This window comes from Camellia sinensis, unplaced genomic scaffold (assembly GCF_055761805.1).
Source record: "Camellia sinensis isolate YWXY unplaced genomic scaffold, ASM5576180v1 Unanchor3, whole genome shotgun sequence".
Classification (NCBI taxonomy): Eukaryota; Viridiplantae; Streptophyta; class Magnoliopsida; order Ericales; family Theaceae; genus Camellia; species Camellia sinensis.
Genome location: NW_028129178.1, coordinates 15,632,820 through 15,657,460, shown reverse-complemented (window position 1 = coordinate 15,657,460; position 24,641 = coordinate 15,632,820). Strand labels below are relative to the sequence as shown.

The following is a 24,641-nucleotide window of genomic DNA, read 5'->3' as shown; positions in this document are numbered from 1 at the left end:
AAATAGGCCATCGGGAGCCAAAATCGTGTAACAGTCTCGAGTACCCCCTCAAATACCTCAAGAGGGACCAATGTAAGTTGTGGAAACTTACAGAAGTAGCACGGGACTCCCGGTTTGAAAACTAAGACAAAAAAGACACATTTTTCACACTTAAGCTTGAAAATAGTCCATTAGGGGCCACAATCGTGTAACAGTCACGAGAAGGCTCAGGGAATACCTCGAACACCTTGGGAAGGACCAATGTAAGTTGTGGAAACTTATAGAACTGGCACGAGATTCCGGTTTGAAAACTAAGTCAAAAAATGTAATTTTTTCACACTTAAGGTTGAAAATAGGCCATCGGAGGCTAAAATCGTGTAACAGTCATGAGAAGGCCCGGGGAACACCTCAAAGGAACTAGCACGGGACTCCCGATTTGAAAAATAAGTCCAAAAAGGCAATTTTCTCAAACTTAATTGTGAAAATAGGCCATCGCGGGCCAAAATCGTGTAACAATCACGACAAGGCCCAAGGAACACATCAAACAACTCGGGAGGCACCAATGTAAGTTGTGGAAACTTATGGAACTAGCACGAGACTTCCGGTTTGAAAACTAAGTCGAGGAAGACACTTTTTTCATACTTAAGCTTGAAAATAGGCCATCGGGTGCCAAAATCGTGTAACAGTCACGAGAAGGCCCAATGAACGCCTTGAACACCTTGGGAGGGACCAATGTAAGTTGTAAAAACTTACAGAACTAGCACGGGACTTCCGGTTTGAAAACAATGTATCAATCACGAGAATGTTCGAGGAATACCTCAAACACCTCAGGAGAGACCATTGTAAGTTGCGGAAACTTACGGAACTTCAACGGGACTCCCGACTTGAAAACGAAGCCAAAAAATGCACTTTTTTTCACACTTAATCCTGAAAATAGGCCATCGAGGGCCAAAATTGTGTAACAGTCACGAGAAGGCCCGGGGAACACCTTACACCTCGAGAGCGACCAATGTAAGTTGTGGGAACTCACCGAACTAGCATGGGGCTCCCGGTTTGAAAACTATGTCGGAAAAGTCACTTTTTTCACACTTAAGCTTAAAAATAGGACATCAAGAGCCAAAATCGTGTAACAGTCACGGGAAGGCCCAGGAAACGCATCAAACACCTCAGGAAGGACCAATAGAAGTTGTGGAAACTTACGGAAGTAGCACGGGACTTCCGGTTTGAAATCTAAGTCAAAAAAATGCACTTTTTTTCACACTTAGGCTTGAAAATAGACCATCAGTGGCCAAATTCGTGTAACAGTCACGAGAAGGCCCAAGCAACACCTCAAACACCTCGGGGGGGACCAATGCAGGTTGTGAAAATTTATGGAACTTGCACGGGACTCCTCGTTTCAAAACTAAGTCAAAAATTGCACTTTTTTCACACTTAATCTTGAAAATAGGCCATCAGGGGCCAAAATTGTGTAACAGTCACGAGAACCCTAGCGAAACCCCTCAAACACCTCAAGAGGGACAAATATAAGTGGTAGAAATTTACAGAGCTAGCACGGGAGTCCCGGTTTGAAAACTAAGTGGAAAAAGACACTTTTTTCAAACTTAAGTTCGAAAATAGGCCATCAGGGGGCCAAAATCGCGTAACTGTCACGAGAAGGCGTGGGAACACGTCAAACACCTTGGTAGGGACCAATGTAAGTTGTGCAAACTTACGGAACTGGCATAGGACTCCCGGTTTGAAAACTAAGTCAAAAATGCACTTTTTTCACACTTAGGGTTAAAAATAAGCCATCGGGGGCCAAAATCGTGTAGCATTCAGTAGAACACCCGGGGAACGCCTTGGGAGGGATCAATGTATGTTATTGAAACTTACAGAACTAGCATGTGACTGCCGGTTTGAAAACTAAGCCGAAAAAGGCACGTTTCTCACACTTAAGCTTGAAAATTGGCCATCAGGGGGCCAAAATCGTGTAATAGTCACGAGAAGGCCCATGGAACACATCAAACAACTTGGGAGGGACCAATGTAAGTTGTGGAAACTTACGGAACTAGCACGGGACTTCCGGTTTGAAAACTAATTTGAAAAAGACATTTTTCTCACACTTAAGCTACAAAATAAGCCATCGGGGACCAAAATCGTGTAACAGTCACGAGTAGGCCCGTGGAACACCTCAAACACCTCGGGAGGGACCGATGTAAGTTGAGAAAACTTACGGAACTAGTACGGGACTCCTGGTTTGAAAACTATATCAAAAAATGCACTTTTTTTCACATTTAAGCTTGTAAATAGGCCATCGGGGGCCAAAATCGGGTAACTATCACGAGAAGGCCCGGGGAACACCGCAAACACCTCGGGATGGACTAATGCAAGTTGTGAAAGCTTACGGAACTTGCACGGGACTCCTGGTTTGAAAATTAAGTAAAAAAATGCACTGTTTCCCACTTAATCATGAAAATAGGCCATTGGGCGCCAAAGTTGTGTAACAGTCACGAGAAAGCCCAGAGAATACCTTGAACACCTCCAGGGGGACCAATGTAAGTTGTGGAAACTTACAGAACTAGCACAGGACTACCGGTTTGAAACTAAGTCGAAAAAGGCACTTTTTTCACACTTAAGCTTGAAAATAGGCCATCGGGGGCCAAAATCGTGTAACAGTCACGAGATGGCCCGGGGAACACATCAAACACCTTAGGACGGACCAATGTAAGTTGTGGAAATTTACGGAACTAGCACGACACTTCCGGTTTGAAAACTAAGTCGAAAAAGCCACTTTTTTCACACTTAAGCTTGAAAATAGGCCATCGGGGGCCAAAATCGTATAACAGGCGCGAGACTTTCCGGGGAACACCTCAAACACCTCTAGAGGGACCAATGTAAGTTGTGGAAAGTTACAGAACAAGCATGGGACTCCCAGTTTGAAAACTAAGTCAAAAAATGCATGTTTTTCACTTAAAGCTTGAAAATAGGCCATCGGGGGCCAAATTTTTGTAACAGCCACGAGAAGGCCCGGGGAACACCTCAGACGCCTCGAGAGGGACTGATGTAAGTTTTGAAAACTTACAGAACAGGCGCAGGACTCCCGATTTGAAAACTGAGTCGAAAAAGACACTTTTTTTCACACTTAACGTTGAAAATAGGTCATCGGGGAACGAAATCGATTAACAGTCAGGAGAAGTCCCGGGGAACACCTCAAACACCTCGGGAGGGACCAATGTAAGTTGTGGAAATTTATGAAACTGCCACGGGACTCCCCGATTTGAAAACTAAACCAAAACAAGCACTTTTTTCACACTTAAGGTTGAAAATAGGCCATCGATGGCCAAAATCGATTAACAGTCACGAGAAGGCTCGGGGAACACCTCAAACACCTCGGGAGGGACCAATATAAGTTTTGGAAACTTACGGAATTACCCCGGAACTTCCGGTTTGAAAACTAAGTCCAAAAAGCCACTTTTCTCCACTTTTCTCGCATTTAAGCTTGAAAATTGGCCATCAGGGGCCAACATCATGTAACAGTCATGAGAAGGCACAGGAAACACATCAAACACCTCGGAAGGGACCAATGTAAGTTGTGGAAACTTACGAAACTAGCACGGGACTCCCGGTTTCAAAACTAAGTCAAAAGATGCATTTTTTTCACACTTAAGGTTGAAAATAGGCCATCGGGAGCCAAAATCGTGTAACAGTCTCGAGTACCCCCTCAAATACCTCAAGAGGGACCAATGTAAGTTGTGGAAACTTACAGAAGTAGCACGGGACTCCCGGTTTGAAAACTAAGACAAAAAAGACACATTTTTCACACTTAAGCTTGAAAATAGTCCATGAGGGGCCACAATCGTGTAACAGTCACGAGAAGGCTCAGGGAATACCTCGAACACCTTGGGAAGGACCAATGTAAGTTGTGGAAACTTATAGAACTGGCACGAGATTCCGGTTTGAAAACTAAGTCAAAAAATGTAATTTTTTCACACTTAAGGTTGAAAATAGGCCATCGGAGGCTAAAATCGTGTAACAGTCATGAGAAGGCCCGGGGAACACCTCAAAGGAACTAGCACGGGACTCCCGATTTGAAAAATAAGTCCAAAAAGGCAATTTTCTCAAACTTAATTGTGAAAATAGGCCATCGCGGGCCAAAATCGTGTAACAATCACGACAAGGCCCAAGGAACACATCAAACAACTCGGGAGGCACCAATGTAAGTTGTGGAAACTTATGGAACTAGCACGAGACTTCCGGTTTGAAAATTAAGTCGAGGAAGACACTTTTTTCATACTTAAGCTTGAAAATAGGCCATCGGGTGCCAAAATCGTGTAACAGTCACGAGAAGGCCCAATGAACGCCTTGAACACCTTGGGAGGGACCAATGTAAGTTGTAAAAACTTACAGAACTAGCACGGGACTTCCGGTTTGAAAACAATGTATCAATCACGAGAATGTTCGAGGAATACCTCAAACACCTCAGGAGAGACCATTGTAAGTTGCGGAAACTTACGGAACTTCAACGGGACTCCCGACTTGAAAACGAAGCCAAAAAATGCACTTTTTTTCACACTTAATCCTGAAAATAGGCCATCGAGGGCCAAAATTGTGTAACAGTCACGAAAAGGCCCGGGGAACACCTTACACCTCGAGAGCGACCAATGTAAGTTGTGGGAACTCACCGAACTAGCATGGGGCTCCCGGTTTGAAAACTATGTCGGAAAAGTCACTTTTTTCACACGTAAGCTTAAAAATAGGACATCAAGAGCCAAAATCGTGTAACAGTCACGGGAAGGCCCAGGAAACGCATCAAACACCTCAGGAAGGACCAATAGAAGTTGTGGAAACTTACGGAAGTAGCACGGGACTTCCGGTTTGAAATCTAAGTCAAAAAAATGCACTTTTTTTCACACTTAGGCTTGAAAATAGACCATCAGTGGCCAAATTCGTGTAACAGTCACGAGAAGGCCCAAGCAACACCTCAAACACCTCGGGGGGGACCAATGCAGGTTGTGAAAATTTATGGAACTTGCACGGGACTCCTCGTTTCAAAACTAAGTCAAAAATTGCACTTTTTTCACACTTAATCTTGAAAATAGGCCATCAGGGGCCAAAATTGTGTAACAGTCACGAGAACCCTAGCGAAACCCCTCAAACACCTCAAGAGGGACAAATATAAGTGGTAGAAATTTACAGAACTAGCACGGGAGTCCCGGTTTGAAAACTAAGTGGAAAAAGACACTTTTTTCAAACTTAAGTTCGAAAATAGGCCATCAGGGGGCCAAAATCGCGTAACTGTCACGAGAAGGCGTGGGAACACGTCAAACACCTTGGTAGGGACCAATGTAAGTTGTGCAAACTTACGGAACTGGCATAGGACTCCCGGTTTGAAAACTAAGTCAAAAATGCACTTTTTTCACACTTAGGGTTAAAAATAAGCCATCGGGGGCCAAAATCGTGTAGCATTCAGTAGAACACCCGGGGAACGCCTTGGGAGGGATCAATGTATGTTATTGAAACTTACAGAACTAGCACGTGACTGCCGGTTTGAAAACTAAGCCGAAAAAGGCACGTTTCTCACACTTAAGCTTGAAAATTGGCCATCAGGGGGCCAAAATCGTGTAATAGTCACGAGAAGGCCCATGGAACACATCAAACAACTTGGGAGGGACCAATGTAAGTTGTGGAAACTTACGGAACTAGCACGGGACTTCCGGTTTGAAAACTAATTTGAAAAAGACATTTTTCTCACACTTAAGCTACAAAATAGGCCATCGGGGACCAAAATCGTGTAACAGTCACGAGTAGGCCCGTGGAAAGCCTCAAACACCTCGGGAGGGACCGATGTAAGTTGAGAAAACTTACGGAACTAGTACGGGACTCCTGGTTTGAAAACTATATCAAAAAATGCAATTTTTTTCACATTTAAGCTTGTAAATAGGCCATCGGGGGCCAAAATCGGGTAACTATCACGAGAAGGCCTAGGGAACACCGCAAACACCTCGGGATGGACTAACGCAAGTTGTGAAAGCTTACGGAACTTGCACGAGACTCCTGGTTTGAAAATTAAGTCAAAAAATGCACTGTTTCCCAATTAATCATGAAAATAGGCCATTGGGCGCCAAAGTTGTGTAACAATCACGAGAAAGCCCAGAGAATACCTTGAACACCTCCAGGGGGACCAATGTAAGTTGTGGAAACTTACAGAACTAGCACAGGACTACCGGTTTGAAAACTAAGTCGAAAAAGACACTTTTTTCACACTTAAGCTTGAAAATAGGCATCGGGGGCCAAAATTGTGTAACAGTCACGAGATGGCCCGGGAAACACATCAAACACCTTAGGACGGACCAATGTAAGTTGTGGAAATTTACGGAACTAGCACGATACTTCCGGTTTGAAAACTAAGTCGAAAAAGCCACTTTTTTCACACTTAAGCTTGAAAATAGGCCATCGGGGGCCAAAATCGTATAACAGGCGCGAGACTGTCCGGGGAACACCTTAAACACCTCTAGAGGGACCAATGTAAGTTGTGGAAAGTTACAGAACAAGCATGGGACTCCCAGTTTGAAAACTAAGTCAAAAAATGCATGTTTTTCACTTAAAGCTTGAAAATAGGCCATCGGGGGCCAAATTTTTGTAACAATCACGAGAAGGCCCGGGGAACACCTCAGACGCCTCGAGAGGGACTAATGTAAGTTTTGGAAACTTACAGAACAGGCGCAGGACTCCCGGTTTGAAAACTGAGTCGAAAAAGACACTTTTTTTCACACTTAACGTTGAAAATAGGCCATCGGGGAACGAAATCGATTAACAGTCAGGAGAAGTCCAGGGGAACACCTCAAACACCACGGGAGGGACCAATATAAGTTTTGGAAACTTACGGAATTACCCCGGAACTTCCGATTTGAAAACTAAGTCCATAAAGCCACTTTTCTCGCATTTAAGCTTGAAAATTGGCCATCAGGGGCCAACATCATGTAACAGTCATGAGAAGGCACAGGAAACACATCAAACACCTCGGAAGGGACCAATGTAAGTTGTGGAAACTTACGAAACTAGCACGGGACTCCCGGTTTCAAAACTAAGTCAAAAGATGCATTTTTTTCACACTTAAGGTTGAAAATAGGCCATCGGGAGCCAAAATCGTGTAACAGTCTCGAGTACCCCCTCAAATACCTCAAGAGGGACCAATGTAAGTTGTGGAAACTTACAGAAGTAGCACGGGACTCCCGGTTTGAAAACTAAGACAAAAAAGACACATTTTTCACACTTAAGCTTGAAAATAGTCCATTAGGGGCCACAATCGTGTAACAGTCACGAGAAGGCTCAGGGAATACCTCGAACACCTTGGGAAGGACCAATGTAAGTTGTGGAAACTTATAGAACTGGCACGAGATTCCGGTTTGAAAACTAAGTCAAAAAATGTAATTTTTTCACACTTAAGGTTGAAAATAGGCCATCGGAGGCTAAAATCGTGTAACAGTCATGAGAAGGCCCGGGGAACACCTCAAAGGAACTAGCACGGGACTCCCGATTTGAAAAATAAGTCCAAAAAGGCAATTTTCTCAAACTTAATTGTGAAAATAGGCCATCGCGGGCCAAAATCGTGTAACAATCACGACAAGGCCCAAGGAACACATCAAACAACTCGGGAGGCACCAATGTAAGTTGTGGAAACTTATGGAACTAGCACGAGACTTCCGGTTTGAAAACTAAGTCGAGGAAGACACTTTTTTCATACTTAAGCTTGAAAATAGGCCATCGGGTGCCAAAATCGTGTAACAGTCACGAGAAGGCCCAATGAACGCCTTGAACACCTTGGGAGGGACCAATGTAAGTTGTAAAAACTTACAGAACTAGCACGGGACTTCCGGTTTGAAAACAATGTATCAATCACGAGAATGTTCGAGGAATACCTCAAACACCTCAGGAGAGACCATTGTAAGTTGCGGAAACTTACGGAACTTCAACGGGACTCCCGACTTGAAAACGAAGCCAAAAAATGCACTTTTTTTCACACTTAATCCTGAAAATAGGCCATCGAGGGCCAAAATTGTGTAACAGTCACGAGAAGGCCCGGGGAACACCTTACACCTCGAGAGCGACCAATGTAAGTTGTGGGAACTCACCGAACTAGCATGGGGCTCCCGGTTTGAAAACTATGTCGGAAAAGTCACTTTTTCACACTTAAGCTTAAAAATAGGACATCAAGAGCCAAAATCGTGTAACAGTCACGGGAAGGCCCAGGAAACGCATCAAACACCTCAGGAAGGACCAATAGAAGTTGTGGAAACTTACGGAAGTAGCACGGGACTTCCGGTTTGAAATCTAAGTCAAAAAAATGCACTTTTTTTCACACTTAGGCTTGAAAATAGACCATCAGTGGCCAAATTCGTGTAACAGTCACGAGAAGGCCCAAGCAACACCTCAAACACCTCGGGGGGGACCAATGCAGGTTGTGAAAATTTATGGAACTTGCACGGGACTCCTCGTTTCAAAACTAAGTCAAAAATTGCACTTTTTTCACACTTAATCTTGAAAATAGGCCATCAGGGGCCAAAATTGTGTAACAGTCACGAGAACCCTAGCGAAACCCCTCAAACACCTCAAGAGGGACAAATATAAGTGGTAGAAATTTACAGAGCTAGCACGGGAGTCCCGGTTTGAAAACTAAGTGGAAAAAGACACTTTTTTCAAACTTAAGTTCGAAAATAGGCCATCAGGGGGCCAAAATCGCGTAACTGTCACGAGAAGGCGTGGGAACACGTCAAACACCTTGGTAGGGACCAATGTAAGTTGTGCAAACTTACGGAACTGGCATAGGACTCCCGGTTTGAAAACTAAGTCAAAAATGCACTTTTTTCACACTTAGGGTTAAAAATAAGCCATCGGGGGCCAAAATCGTGTAGCATTCAGTAGAACACCCGGGGAACGCCTTGGGAGGGATCAATGTATGTTATTGAAACTTACAGAACTAGCATGTGACTGCCGGTTTGAAAACTAAGCCGAAAAAGGCACGTTTCTCACACTTAAGCTTGAAAATTGGCCATCAGGGGGCCAAAATCGTGTAATAGTCACGAGAAGGCCCATGGAACACATCAAACAACTTGGGAGGGACCAATGTAAGTTGTGGAAACTTACGGAACTAGCACGGGACTTCCGGTTTGAAAACTAATTTGAAAAAGACATTTTTCTCACACTTAAGCTACAAAATAAGCCATCGGGGACCAAAATCGTGTAACAGTCACGAGTAGGCCCGTGGAACACCTCAAACACCTCGGGAGGGACCGATGTAAGTTGAGAAAACTTACGGAACTAGTACGGGACTCCTGGTTTGAAAACTATATCAAAAAATGCACTTTTTTTCACATTTAAGCTTGTAAATAGGCCATCGGGGGCCAAAATCGGGTAACTATCACGAGAAGGCCCGGGGAACACCGCAAACACCTCGGGATGGACTAATGCAAGTTGTGAAAGCTTACGGAACTTGCACGGGACTCCTGGTTTGAAAATTAAGTAAAAAAATGCACTGTTTCCCACTTAATCATGAAAATAGGCCATTGGGCGCCAAAGTTGTGTAACAGTCACGAGAAAGCCCAGAGAATACCTTGAACACCTCCAGGGGGACCAATGTAAGTTGTGGAAACTTACAGAACTAGCACAGGACTACCGGTTTGAAACTAAGTCGAAAAAGGCACTTTTTTCACACTTAAGCTTGAAAATAGGCCATCGGGGGCCAAAATCGTGTAACAGTCACGAGATGGCCCGGGGAACACATCAAACACCTTAGGACGGACCAATGTAAGTTGTGGAAATTTACGGAACTAGCACGACACTTCCGGTTTGAAAACTAAGTCGAAAAAGCCACTTTTTTCACACTTAAGCTTGAAAATAGGCCATCGGGGGCCAAAATCGTATAACAGGCGCGAGACTTTCCGGGGAACACCTCAAACACCTCTAGAGGGACCAATGTAAGTTGTGGAAAGTTACAGAACAAGCATGGGACTCCCAGTTTGAAAACTAAGTCAAAAAATGCATGTTTTTCACTTAAAGCTTGAAAATAGGCCATCGGGGGCCAAATTTTTGTAACAGCCACGAGAAGGCCCGGGGAACACCTCAGACGCCTCGAGAGGGACTGATGTAAGTTTTGAAAACTTACAGAACAGGCGCAGGACTCCCGATTTGAAAACTGAGTCGAAAAAGACACTTTTTTTCACACTTAACGTTGAAAATAGGTCATCGGGGAACGAAATCGATTAACAGTCAGGAGAAGTCCCGGGGAACACCTCAAACACCTCGGGAGGGACCAATGTAAGTTGTGGAAATTTATGAAACTGCCACGGGACTCCCCGATTTGAAAACTAAACCAAAACAAGCACTTTTTTCACACTTAAGGTTGAAAATAGGCCATCGATGGCCAAAATCGATTAACAGTCACGAGAAGGCTCGGGGAACACCTCAAACACCTCGGGAGGGACCAATATAAGTTTTGGAAACTTACGGAATTACCCCGGAACTTCCGGTTTGAAAACTAAGTCCAAAAAGCCACTTTTCTCCACTTTTCTCGCATTTAAGCTTGAAAATTGGCCATCAGGGGCCAACATCATGTAACAGTCATGAGAAGGCACAGGAAACACATCAAACACCTCGGAAGGGACCAATGTAAGTTGTGGAAACTTACGAAACTAGCACGGGACTCCCGGTTTCAAAACTAAGTCAAAAGATGCATTTTTTTCACACTTAAGGTTGAAAATAGGCCATCGGGAGCCAAAATCGTGTAACAGTCTCGAGTACCCCCTCAAATACCTCAAGAGGGACCAATGTAAGTTGTGGAAACTTACAGAAGTAGCACGGGACTCCCGGTTTGAAAACTAAGACAAAAAAGACACATTTTTCACACTTAAGCTTGAAAATAGTCCATTAGGGGCCACAATCGTGTAACAGTCACGAGAAGGCTCAGGGAATACCTCGAACACCTTGGGAAGGACCAATGTAAGTTGTGGAAACTTATAGAACTGGCACGAGATTCCGGTTTGAAAACTAAGTCAAAAAATGTAATTTTTTCACACTTAAGGTTGAAAATAGGCCATCGGAGGCTAAAATCGTGTAACAGTCATGAGAAGGCCCGGGGAACACCTCAAAGGAACTAGCACGGGACTCCCGATTTGAAAAATAAGTCCAAAAAGGCAATTTTCTCAAACTTAATTGTGAAAATAGGCCATCGCGGGCCAAAATCGTGTAACAATCACGACAAGGCCCAAGGAACACATCAAACAACTCGGGAGGCACCAATGTAAGTTGTGGAAACTTATGGAACTAGCACGAGACTTCCGGTTTGAAAATTAAGTCGAGGAAGACACTTTTTTCATACTTAAGCTTGAAAATAGGCCATCGGGTGCCAAAATCGTGTAACAGTCACGAGAAGGCCCAATGAACGCCTTGAACACCTTGGGAGGGACCAATGTAAGTTGTAAAAACTTACAGAACTAGCACGGGACTTCCGGTTTGAAAACAATGTATCAATCACGAGAATGTTCGAGGAATACCTCAAACACCTCAGGAGAGACCATTGTAAGTTGCGGAAACTTACGGAACTTCAACGGGACTCCCGACTTGAAAACGAAGCCAAAAAATGCACTTTTTTTCACACTTAATCCTGAAAATAGGCCATCGAGGGCCAAAATTGTGTAACAGTCACGAAAAGGCCCGGGGAACACCTTACACCTCGAGAGCGACCAATGTAAGTTGTGGGAACTCACCGAACTAGCATGGGGCTCCCGGTTTGAAAACTATGTCGGAAAAGTCACTTTTTTCACACGTAAGCTTAAAAATAGGACATCAAGAGCCAAAATCGTGTAACAGTCACGGGAAGGCCCAGGAAACGCATCAAACACCTCAGGAAGGACCAATAGAAGTTGTGGAAACTTACGGAAGTAGCACGGGACTTCCGGTTTGAAATCTAAGTCAAAAAAATGCACTTTTTTTCACACTTAGGCTTGAAAATAGACCATCAGTGGCCAAATTCGTGTAACAGTCACGAGAAGGCCCAAGCAACACCTCAAACACCTCGGGGGGGACCAATGCAGGTTGTGAAAATTTATGGAACTTGCACGGGACTCCTCGTTTCAAAACTAAGTCAAAAATTGCACTTTTTTCACACTTAATCTTGAAAATAGGCCATCAGGGGCCAAAATTGTGTAACAGTCACGAGAACCCTAGCGAAACCCCTCAAACACCTCAAGAGGGACAAATATAAGTGGTAGAAATTTACAGAACTAGCACGGGAGTCCCGGTTTGAAAACTAAGTGGAAAAAGACACTTTTTTCAAACTTAAGTTCGAAAATAGGCCATCAGGGGGCCAAAATCGCGTAACTGTCACGAGAAGGCGTGGGAACACGTCAAACACCTTGGTAGGGACCAATGTAAGTTGTGCAAACTTACGGAACTGGCATAGGACTCCCGGTTTGAAAACTAAGTCAAAAATGCACTTTTTTCACACTTAGGGTTAAAAATAAGCCATCGGGGGCCAAAATCGTGTAGCATTCAGTAGAACACCCGGGGAACGCCTTGGGAGGGATCAATGTATGTTATTGAAACTTACAGAACTAGCACGTGACTGCCGGTTTGAAAACTAAGCCGAAAAAGGCACGTTTCTCACACTTAAGCTTGAAAATTGGCCATCAGGGGGCCAAAATCGTGTAATAGTCACGAGAAGGCCCATGGAACACATCAAACAACTTGGGAGGGACCAATGTAAGTTGTGGAAACTTACGGAACTAGCACGGGACTTCCGGTTTGAAAACTAATTTGAAAAAGACATTTTTCTCACACTTAAGCTACAAAATAGGCCATCGGGGACCAAAATCGTGTAACAGTCACGAGTAGGCCCGTGGAAAGCCTCAAACACCTCGGGAGGGACCGATGTAAGTTGAGAAAACTTACGGAACTAGTACGGGACTCCTGGTTTGAAAACTATATCAAAAAATGCAATTTTTTTCACATTTAAGCTTGTAAATAGGCCATCGGGGGCCAAAATCGGGTAACTATCACGAGAAGGCCTAGGGAACACCGCAAACACCTCGGGATGGACTAACGCAAGTTGTGAAAGCTTACGGAACTTGCACGAGACTCCTGGTTTGAAAATTAAGTCAAAAAATGCACTGTTTCCCAATTAATCATGAAAATAGGCCATTGGGCGCCAAAGTTGTGTAACAATCACGAGAAAGCCCAGAGAATACCTTGAACACCTCCAGGGGGACCAATGTAAGTTGTGGAAACTTACAGAACTAGCACAGGACTACCGGTTTGAAAACTAAGTCGAAAAAGACACTTTTTTCACACTTAAGCTTGAAAATAGGCATCGGGGGCCAAAATTGTGTAACAGTCACGAGATGGCCCGGGAAACACATCAAACACCTTAGGACGGACCAATGTAAGTTGTGGAAATTTACGGAACTAGCACGATACTTCCGGTTTGAAAACTAAGTCGAAAAAGCCACTTTTTTCACACTTAAGCTTGAAAATAGGCCATCGGGGGCCAAAATCGTATAACAGGCGCGAGACTGTCCGGGGAACACCTTAAACACCTCTAGAGGGACCAATGTAAGTTGTGGAAAGTTACAGAACAAGCATGGGACTCCCAGTTTGAAAACTAAGTCAAAAAATGCATGTTTTTCACTTAAAGCTTGAAAATAGGCCATCGGGGGCCAAATTTTTGTAACAATCACGAGAAGGCCCGGGGAACACCTCAGACGCCTCGAGAGGGACTAATGTAAGTTTTGGAAACTTACAGAACAGGCGCAGGACTCCCGGTTTGAAAACTGAGTCGAAAAAGACACTTTTTTTCACACTTAACGTTGAAAATAGGCCATCGGGGAACGAAATCGATTAACAGTCAGGAGAAGTCCAGGGGAACACCTCAAACACCACGGGAGGGACCAATATAAGTTTTGGAAACTTACGGAATTACCCCGGAACTTCCGATTTGAAAACTAAGTCCATAAAGCCACTTTTCTCGCATTTAAGCTTGAAAATTGGCCATCAGGGGCCAACATCATGTAACAGTCATGAGAAGGCACAGGAAACACATCAAACACCTCGGAAGGGACCAATGTAAGTTGTGGAAACTTACGAAACTAGCACGGGACTCCCGGTTTCAAAACTAAGTCAAAAGATGCATTTTTTTCACACTTAAGGTTGAAAATAGGCCATCGGGAGCCAAAATCGTGTAACAGTCTCGAGTACCCCCTCAAATACCTCAAGAGGGACCAATGTAAGTTGTGGAAACTTACAGAAGTAGCACGGGACTCCCGGTTTGAAAACTAAGACAAAAAAGACACATTTTTCACACTTAAGCTTGAAAATAGTCCATTAGGGGCCACAATCGTGTAACAGTCACGAGAAGGCTCAGGGAATACCTCGAACACCTTGGGAAGGACCAATGTAAGTTGTGGAAACTTATAGAACTGGCACGAGATTCCGGTTTGAAAACTAAGTCAAAAAATGTAATTTTTTCACACTTAAGGTTGAAAATAGGCCATCGGAGGCTAAAATCGTGTAACAGTCATGAGAAGGCCCGGGGAACACCTCAAAGGAACTAGCACGGGACTCCCGATTTGAAAAATAAGTCCAAAAAGGCAATTTTCTCAAACTTAATTGTGAAAATAGGCCATCGCGGGCCAAAATCGTGTAACAATCACGACAAGGCCCAAGGAACACATCAAACAACTCGGGAGGCACCAATGTAAGTTGTGGAAACTTATGGAACTAGCACGAGACTTCCGGTTTGAAAACTAAGTCGAGGAAGACACTTTTTTCATACTTAAGCTTGAAAATAGGCCATCGGGTGCCAAAATCGTGTAACAGTCACGAGAAGGCCCAATGAACGCCTTGAACACCTTGGGAGGGACCAATGTAAGTTGTAAAAACTTACAGAACTAGCACGGGACTTCCGGTTTGAAAACAATGTATCAATCACGAGAATGTTCGAGGAATACCTCAAACACCTCAGGAGAGACCATTGTAAGTTGCGGAAACTTACGGAACTTCAACGGGACTCCCGACTTGAAAACGAAGCCAAAAAATGCACTTTTTTTCACACTTAATCCTGAAAATAGGCCATCGAGGGCCAAAATTGTGTAACAGTCACGAGAAGGCCCGGGGAACACCTTACACCTCGAGAGCGACCAATGTAAGTTGTGGGAACTCACCGAACTAGCATGGGGCTCCCGGTTTGAAAACTATGTCGGAAAAGTCACTTTTTTCACACTTAAGCTTAAAAATAGGACATCAAGAGCCAAAATCGTGTAACAGTCACGGGAAGGCCCAGGAAACGCATCAAACACCTCAGGAAGGACCAATAGAAGTTGTGGAAACTTACGGAAGTAGCACGGGACTTCCGGTTTGAAATCTAAGTCAAAAAAATGCACTTTTTTTCACACTTAGGCTTGAAAATAGACCATCAGTGGCCAAATTCGTGTAACAGTCACGAGAAGGCCCAAGCAACACCTCAAACACCTCGGGGGGGACCAATGCAGGTTGTGAAAATTTATGGAACTTGCACGGGACTCCTCGTTTCAAAACTAAGTCAAAAATTGCACTTTTTTCACACTTAATCTTGAAAATAGGCCATCAGGGGCCAAAATTGTGTAACAGTCACGAGAACCCTAGCGAAACCCCTCAAACACCTCAAGAGGGACAAATATAAGTGGTAGAAATTTACAGAGCTAGCACGGGAGTCCCGGTTTGAAAACTAAGTGGAAAAAGACACTTTTTTCAAACTTAAGTTCGAAAATAGGCCATCAGGGGGCCAAAATCGCGTAACTGTCACGAGAAGGCGTGGGAACACGTCAAACACCTTGGTAGGGACCAATGTAAGTTGTGCAAACTTACGGAACTGGCATAGGACTCCCGGTTTGAAAACTAAGTCAAAAATGCACTTTTTTCACACTTAGGGTTAAAAATAAGCCATCGGGGGCCAAAATCGTGTAGCATTCAGTAGAACACCCGGGGAACGCCTTGGGAGGGATCAATGTATGTTATTGAAACTTACAGAACTAGCATGTGACTGCCGGTTTGAAAACTAAGCCGAAAAAGGCACGTTTCTCACACTTAAGCTTGAAAATTGGCCATCAGGGGGCCAAAATCGTGTAATAGTCACGAGAAGGCCCATGGAACACATCAAACAACTTGGGAGGGACCAATGTAAGTTGTGGAAACTTACGGAACTAGCACGGGACTTCCGGTTTGAAAACTAATTTGAAAAAGACATTTTTCTCACACTTAAGCTACAAAATAAGCCATCGGGGACCAAAATCGTGTAACAGTCACGAGTAGGCCCGTGGAACACCTCAAACACCTCGGGAGGGACCGATGTAAGTTGAGAAAACTTACGGAACTAGTACGGGACTCCTGGTTTGAAAACTATATCAAAAAATGCACTTTTTTTCACATTTAAGCTTGTAAATAGGCCATCGGGGGCCAAAATCGGGTAACTATCACGAGAAGGCCCGGGGAACACCGCAAACACCTCGGGATGGACTAATGCAAGTTGTGAAAGCTTACGGAACTTGCACGGGACTCCTGGTTTGAAAATTAAGTAAAAAAATGCACTGTTTCCCACTTAATCATGAAAATAGGCCATTGGGCGCCAAAGTTGTGTAACAGTCACGAGAAAGCCCAGAGAATACCTTGAACACCTCCAGGGGGACCAATGTAAGTTGTGGAAACTTACAGAACTAGCACAGGACTACCGGTTTGAAACTAAGTCGAAAAAGGCACTTTTTTCACACTTAAGCTTGAAAATAGGCCATCGGGGGCCAAAATCGTGTAACAGTCACGAGATGGCCCGGGGAACACATCAAACACCTTAGGACGGACCAATGTAAGTTGTGGAAATTTACGGAACTAGCACGACACTTCCGGTTTGAAAACTAAGTCGAAAAAGCCACTTTTTTCACACTTAAGCTTGAAAATAGGCCATCGGGGGCCAAAATCGTATAACAGGCGCGAGACTTTCCGGGGAACACCTCAAACACCTCTAGAGGGACCAATGTAAGTTGTGGAAAGTTACAGAACAAGCATGGGACTCCCAGTTTGAAAACTAAGTCAAAAAATGCATGTTTTTCACTTAAAGCTTGAAAATAGGCCATCGGGGGCCAAATTTTTGTAACAGCCACGAGAAGGCCCGGGGAACACCTCAGACGCCTCGAGAGGGACTGATGTAAGTTTTGAAAACTTACAGAACAGGCGCAGGACTCCCGATTTGAAAACTGAGTCGAAAAAGACACTTTTTTTCACACTTAACGTTGAAAATAGGTCATCGGGGAACGAAATCGATTAACAGTCAGGAGAAGTCCCGGGGAACACCTCAAACACCTCGGGAGGGACCAATGTAAGTTGTGGAAATTTATGAAACTGCCACGGGACTCCCCGATTTGAAAACTAAACCAAAACAAGCACTTTTTTCACACTTAAGGTTGAAAATAGGCCATCGATGGCCAAAATCGATTAACAGTCACGAGAAGGCTCGGGGAACACCTCAAACACCTCGGGAGGGACCAATATAAGTTTTGGAAACTTACGGAATTACCCCGGAACTTCCGGTTTGAAAACTAAGTCCAAAAAGCCACTTTTCTCCACTTTTCTCGCATTTAAGCTTGAAAATTGGCCATCAGGGGCCAACATCATGTAACAGTCATGAGAAGGCACAGGAAACACATCAAACACCTCGGAAGGGACCAATGTAAGTTGTGGAAACTTACGAAACTAGCACGGGACTCCCGGTTTCAAAACTAAGTCAAAAGATGCATTTTTTTCACACTTAAGGTTGAAAATAGGCCATCGGGAGCCAAAATCGTGTAACAGTCTCGAGTACCCCCTCAAATACCTCAAGAGGGACCAATGTAAGTTGTGGAAACTTACAGAAGTAGCACGGGACTCCCGGTTTGAAAACTAAGACAAAAAAGACACATTTTTCACACTTAAGCTTGAAAATAGTCCATTAGGGGCCACAATCGTGTAACAGTCACGAGAAGGCTCAGGGAATACCTCGAACACCTTGGGAAGGACCAATGTAAGTTGTGGAAACTTATAGAACTGGCACGAGATTCCGGTTTGAAAACTAAGTCAAAAAATGTAATTTTTTCACACTTAAGGTTGAAAATAGGCCATCGGAGGCTAAAATCGTGTAACAGTCATGAGAAGGCCCGGGGAACACCTCAAAGGAACTAGCACGGGACTCCCGATTTGAAAAATAAGTCCAAAAAGGCAATTTTCTCAAACTTAATTGTGAAAATAGGCCATCGCGGGCCAAAATCGTGTAACAATCACGACAAGGCCCAAGGAACACATCAAACAACTCGGGAGGCACCAATGTAAGTTGTGGAAACTTATGGAACTAGCACGAGACTTCCGGTTTGAAAATTAAGTCGAGGAAGACACTTTTTTCATACTTAAGCTTGAAAATAGGCCATCGGGTGCCAAAATCGTGTAACAGTCACGAGAAGGCCCAATGAACGCCTTGAACACCTTGGGAGGGACCAATGTAAGTTGTAAAAACTTACAGAACTAGCACGGGACTTCCGGTTTGAAAACAATGTATCAATCACGAGAATGTTCGAGGAATACCTCAAACACCTCAGGAGAGACCATTGTAAGTTGCGGAAACTTACGGAACTTCAACGGGACTCCCGACTTGAAAACGAAGCCAAAAAATGCACTTTTTTTCACACTTAATCCTGAAAATAGGCCATCGAGGGCCAAAATTGTGTAACAGTCACGAAAAGGCCCGGGGAACACCTTACACCTCGAGAGCGACCAATGTAAGTTGTGGGAACTCACCGAACTAGCATGGGGCTCCCGGTTTGAAAACTATGTCGGAAAAGTCACTTTTTTCACACGTAAGCTTAAAAATAGGACATCAAGAGCCAAAATCGTGTAACAGTCACGGGAAGGCCCAGGAAACGCATCAAACACCTCAGGAAGGACCAATAGAAGTTGTGGAAACTTACGGAAGTAGCACGGGACTTCCGGTTTGAAATCTAAGTCAAAAAAATGCACTTTTTTTCACACTTAGGCTTGAAAATAGACCATCAGTGGCCAAATTCGTGTAACAGTCACGAGAAGGCCCAAGCAACACCTCAAACACCTCGGGGGGGACCAATGCAGGTTGTGAAAATTTATGGAACTTGCACGGGACTCCTCGTTTCAAAACTAAGTCAAAAATTGCACTTTTTTCACACTTAATCTTGAAAATAGGCCATCAGGGGCCAAAATTGTGTAACAGTCACGAGAACCCTAGCGAAACCCCTCAAACACCTCAAGAGGGACAAATATAAGTGGTAGAAATTTACAGAACTAGCACGGGAGTCCCGGTTTGAAAACTAAGTGGAAAAAGACACTTTTTTCAAACTTAAGTTCGAAAATAGGCCATCAGGGGGCCAAAATCGCGTAACTGTCACGAGAAGGCGTGGGAACACGTCAAACACCTTGGTAGGGACCAATGTAAGTTGTGCAAACTTACGGAACTGGCATAGGACTCCCGGTTTGAAAACTAAGTCAAAAATGCACTTTTTTCACACTTAGGGTTAAAAATAAGCCATCGGGGGCCAAAATCGTGTAGCATTCAGTAGAACACCCGGGGAACGCCTTGGGAGGGATCAATGTATGTTATTGAAACTTACAGAACTAGCATGTGACTGCCGGTTTGAAAACTAAGCCGAAAAAGGCACGTTTCTCACACTTAAGCTTGAAAATTGGCCATCAGGGGGCCAAAATCGTGTAATAGTCACGAGAAGGCCCATGGAACACATCAAACAACTTGGGAGGGACCAATGTAAGTTGTGGAAACTTACGGAACTAGCACGGGACTTCCGGTTTGAAAACTAATTTGAAAAAGACATTTTTCTCACACTTAAGCTACAAAATAAGCCATCGGGGACCAAAATCGTGTAACAGTCACGAGTAGGCCCGTGGAACACCTCAAACACCTCGGGAGGGACCGATGTAAGTTGAGAAAACTTACGGAACTAGTACGGGACTCCTGGTTTGAAAACTATATCAAAAAATGCACTTTTTTTCACATTTAAGCTTGTAAATAGGCCATCGGGGGCCAAAATCGGGTAACTATCACGAGAAGGCCCGGGGAACACCGCAAACACCTCGGGATGGACTAATGCAAGTTGTGAAAGCTTACGGAACTTGCACGGGACTCCTGGTTTGAAAATTAAGTAAAAAAATGCACTGTTTCCCACTTAATCATGAAAATAGGCCATTGGGCGCCAAAGTTGTGTAACAGTCACGAGAAAGCCCAGAGAATACCTTGAACACCTCCAGGGGGACCAATGTAAGTTGTGGAAACTTACAGAACTAGCACAGGACTACCGGTTTGAAACTAAGTCGAAAAAGGCACTTTTTTCACACTTAAGCTTGAAAATAGGCCATCGGGGGCCAAAATCGTGTAACAGTCACGAGATGGCCCGGGGAACACATCAAACACCTTAGGACGGACCAATGTAAGTTGTGGAAATTTACGGAACTAGCACGACACTTCCGGTTTGAAAACTAAGTCGAAAAAGCCACTTTTTTCACACTTAAGCTTGAAAATAGGCCATCGGGGGCCAAAATCGTATAACAGGCGCGAGACTTTCCGGGGAACACCTCAAACACCTCTAGAGGGACCAATGTAAGTTGTGGAAAGTTACAGAACAAGCATGGGACTCCCAGTTTGAAAACTAAGTCAAAAAATGCATGTTTTTCACTTAAAGCTTGAAAATAGGCCATCGGGGGCCAAATTTTTGTAACAGCCACGAGAAGGCCCGGGGAACACCTCAGACGCCTCGAGAGGGACTGATGTAAGTTTTGAAAACTTACAGAACAGGCGCAGGACTCCCGATTTGAAAACTGAGTCGAAAAAGACACTTTTTTTCACACTTAACGTTGAAAATAGGTCATCGGGGAACGAAATCGATTAACAGTCAGGAGAAGTCCCGGGGAACACCTCAAACACCTCGGGAGGGACCAATGTAAGTTGTGGAAATTTATGAAACTGCCACGGGACTCCCCGATTTGAAAACTAAACCAAAACAAGCACTTTTTTCACACTTAAGGTTGAAAATAGGCCATCGATGGCCAAAATCGATTAACAGTCACGAGAAGGCTCGGGGAACACCTCAAACACCTCGGGAGGGACCAATATAAGTTTTGGAAACTTACGGAATTACCCCGGAACTTCCGGTTTGAAAACTAAGTCCAAAAAGCCACTTTTCTCCACTTTTCTCGCATTTAAGCTTGAAAATTGGCCATCAGGGGCCAACATCATGTAACAGTCATGAGAAGGCACAGGAAACACATCAAACACCTCGGAAGGGACCAATGTAAGTTGTGGAAACTTACGAAACTAGCACGGGACTCCCGGTTTCAAAACTAAGTCAAAAGATGCATTTTTTTCACACTTAAGGTTGAAAATAGGCCATCGGGAGCCAAAATCGTGTAACAGTCTCGAGTACCCCCTCAAATACCTCAAGAGGGACCAATGTAAGTTGTGGAAACTTACAGAAGTAGCACGGGACTCCCGGTTTGAAAACTAAGACAAAAAAGACACATTTTTCACACTTAAGCTTGAAAATAGTCCATTAGGGGCCACAATCGTGTAACAGTCACGAGAAGGCTCAGGGAATACCTCGAACACCTTGGGAAGGACCAATGTAAGTTGTGGAAACTTATAGAACTGGCACGAGATTCCGGTTTGAAAACTAAGTCAAAAAATGTAATTTTTTCACACTTAAGGTTGAAAATAGGCCATCGGAGGCTAAAATCGTGTAACAGTCATGAGAAGGCCCGGGGAACACCTCAAAGGAACTAGCACGGGACTCCCGATTTGAAAAATAAGTCCAAAAAGGCAATTTTCTCAAACTTAATTGTGAAAATAGGCCATCGCGGGCCAAAATCGTGTAACAATCACGACAAGGCCCAAGGAACACATCAAACAACTCGGGAGGCACCAATGTAAGTTGTGGAAACTTATGGAACTAGCACGAGACTTCCGGTTTGAAAACTAAGTCGAGGAAGACACTTTTTTCATACTTAAGCTTGAAAATAGGCCATCGGGTGCCAAAATCGTGTAACAGTCACGAGAAGGCCCAATGAACGCCTTGAACACCTTGGGAGGGACCAATGTAAGTTGTAAAAACTTACAGAACTAGCACGGGACTTCCGGTTTGAAAACAATGTATCAATCACGAGAATGTTCGAGGAATACCTCAAACACCTCAGGAGAGACCATTGTAAGTTGCGGAAACTTACGGAACTTCAACGGGACTCCCGACTTGAAAACGAAGCCAAAAAATGCACTTTTTTCACACTTAATCCTGAAAATAGGCCATCGAGGGCCAAAATTGTGTAACAGTCACGAGAAGGCCCGGGGAACACTTTACACCTCGAGAGCGACCAATGTAAGTTGTGGGAACTCACCGAACTAGCATGGGGCTCCCGGTTTGAAAACTATGTCGGAAAAGTCACTTTTTTCACACTTAAGCTTAAAAATAGGACATCAAGAGCCAAAATCGTGTAACAGTCACGGGAAGGCCCAGGAAATGCATCAAACACCTCAGGAAGGACCAATAGAAGTTGTGGAAACTTACGGAACTAGCACGGGACTTCCGGTTTGAAATCTAAGTCAAAAAAATGCACTTTTTTTCACACTTAGGCTTGAAAATAGACCATCAGTGGCCAAATTCGTGTAACGGTCACGAGAAGGCGTGGGGAACACGTCAAACACCTCGGTAGGGACCAATGCAACTTGTGCAAACTTGCGGAACTGGCACAGGACTCCCAGTTTGAAAACTAAGTCAAAAATGCACTTTTTTCACACTTAAGGTTAAAAATAAGCCATCGGGGGCCAAAATCGTGTAGCATTCAGTAGAACACCCGGGGAACGCCTTGGGAGGGATCAATGTATGTTATTGAAACTTACAGAACTAGCACGTGACTGCCGGTTTGAAAACTAAGTGGAAAAAGCACGTTTCTCACACTTAAGCTTGAAAATTGGCCATCAGGGGGCCAAAATCGTGTAATAGTCACGAGAAGGCCCATGGAACACGTCAAACAACTCGGGAGGGACCAATGTAAGTTGTGGAAACTTACGGAACTAGCACGGGACTTCCGGTTTGAAAACTAATTTGAAAAAGACATTTTTCTCACACTTAAGCTACAAAATAGGCCATCGGGGACCAAAATCGTGTAACAGTCACGAGTAGGCCCGTGGAAAGCCTCAAACACCTCGGGAGGGACCGATGTAAGTTGAGAAAACTTACGGAACTAGTACGGGACTCCTGGTTTGAAAACTATATCAAAAAATGCATTTTTTTTGACATTTGAGCTTGTAAATAGGCCATCGAGGGCCAAAATCGGGTAACTATCACGAGAAGGCCCGGGGAACACCGCAAACACCTCCTGAGGAAGGATATTTTGGATCTTACCCAATTCATTAAGGAAGAGTTGCCTGTAAGGTATTTGGGAGTTCCTTTGATCACCACTAGATTGCGAGCTAGTGACTGTAGGAGTTTAGACACTAGAATTAGTAAAATGTTGAAATCTTGGACCAACAAGGTCTTGTCTTATGCTGGGAGGGCCCAGCTTATCAAGACAATCTTATTCTCTATGCAAGTTTACTGATCCTCTCTTTTTATCCTTCCAAAAAAAGTGATTAAAGAGATTGAATCATTATGTAGAGCTTTTCTTTGGATTGGTTTGGATCTTAAACAAACTGCGGCTAAAGTGGCTTGGGATAAAATTAGTGCTCCTGTTAATGAATGGGGCCTTGGTTTTAAAAATATGGAGGTGTGGAATAAGGATGTTGTGTCTAAACATGTTTGGTTCTTAATCTCTAGTGGAGAGCAGTCTGCGTGGTGCCAATGGGTTAAATCCTACCTCTTAAAAGAAAACTGCTTTTGGGGTATCAAAACCCCAAGTAATCCTTCCTGGGTTTGGAGGAAGTTACTATCATTGAGAGAAAGGATCTATCCCCTTGTTAAATGGGTGGTTGGTCCTGGTAGTAAGGTTTTCCTTTGGCATGATAATTGGCATCCTTTTGGTTCCCTGTGAGAGAAATATGGTGCTAGATTTGTGTATGATACTGGTCTCCTGAGCCAATCCAAGGTTGACTTTGTGATTTCTGTTACTGGTTGGCATTGGCCTAATGCTTCCTCTTGGGAAGTGCAGGAAATTGTGGGGCACTCTCCTCCTATCATGGTGCCAACCATTGGTAGTAGGGATGAGGTAATTTGGCTGCCAAATAAGAGTGGGTTGTTTACTATTGGGTCTGTTTGGAATCTTTGGAGAAAGAAGTGGCCTAAGGTATCTTGGGCTGATCTTTTGTGGGGTCCTTACAACATCCCTAAAGCTAGCTTTGTTGTTTGGATGGCTATCTTAGGGAGACTGAATACTGGGGACAGACTTGCCACCTTTGGCATTAATGGGGTCTCCAATTGTCAATTTTGTACCCATAATGGGGAAGATCACCAACATCTATTCTTTCAATGTCCATTTGCCTTGCGAGTGTGGACTGCTATCTAAGACAAATGCCAAGTAAATTGGCAGAATATTCCATGGAGTGACCTACCTCAGGTAGTGGCTGCTGACTGTAAAGGAAAATCCTTAGCTACCATCATTAGACGATTGAG

At 44.0% G+C, this 24,641-nt stretch overlaps 1 protein-coding gene across 2 annotated transcripts in view; it reads left to right on the top strand.

Annotated features, from left to right (window-relative positions):
* LOC145816184 (uncharacterized) overlaps positions 1-24,641 on the top strand; it is a 43,334-nt gene that overhangs the window by 17,158 nt on the left and 1,535 nt on the right. The gene's annotated exons all lie outside the window — the stretch shown is intronic.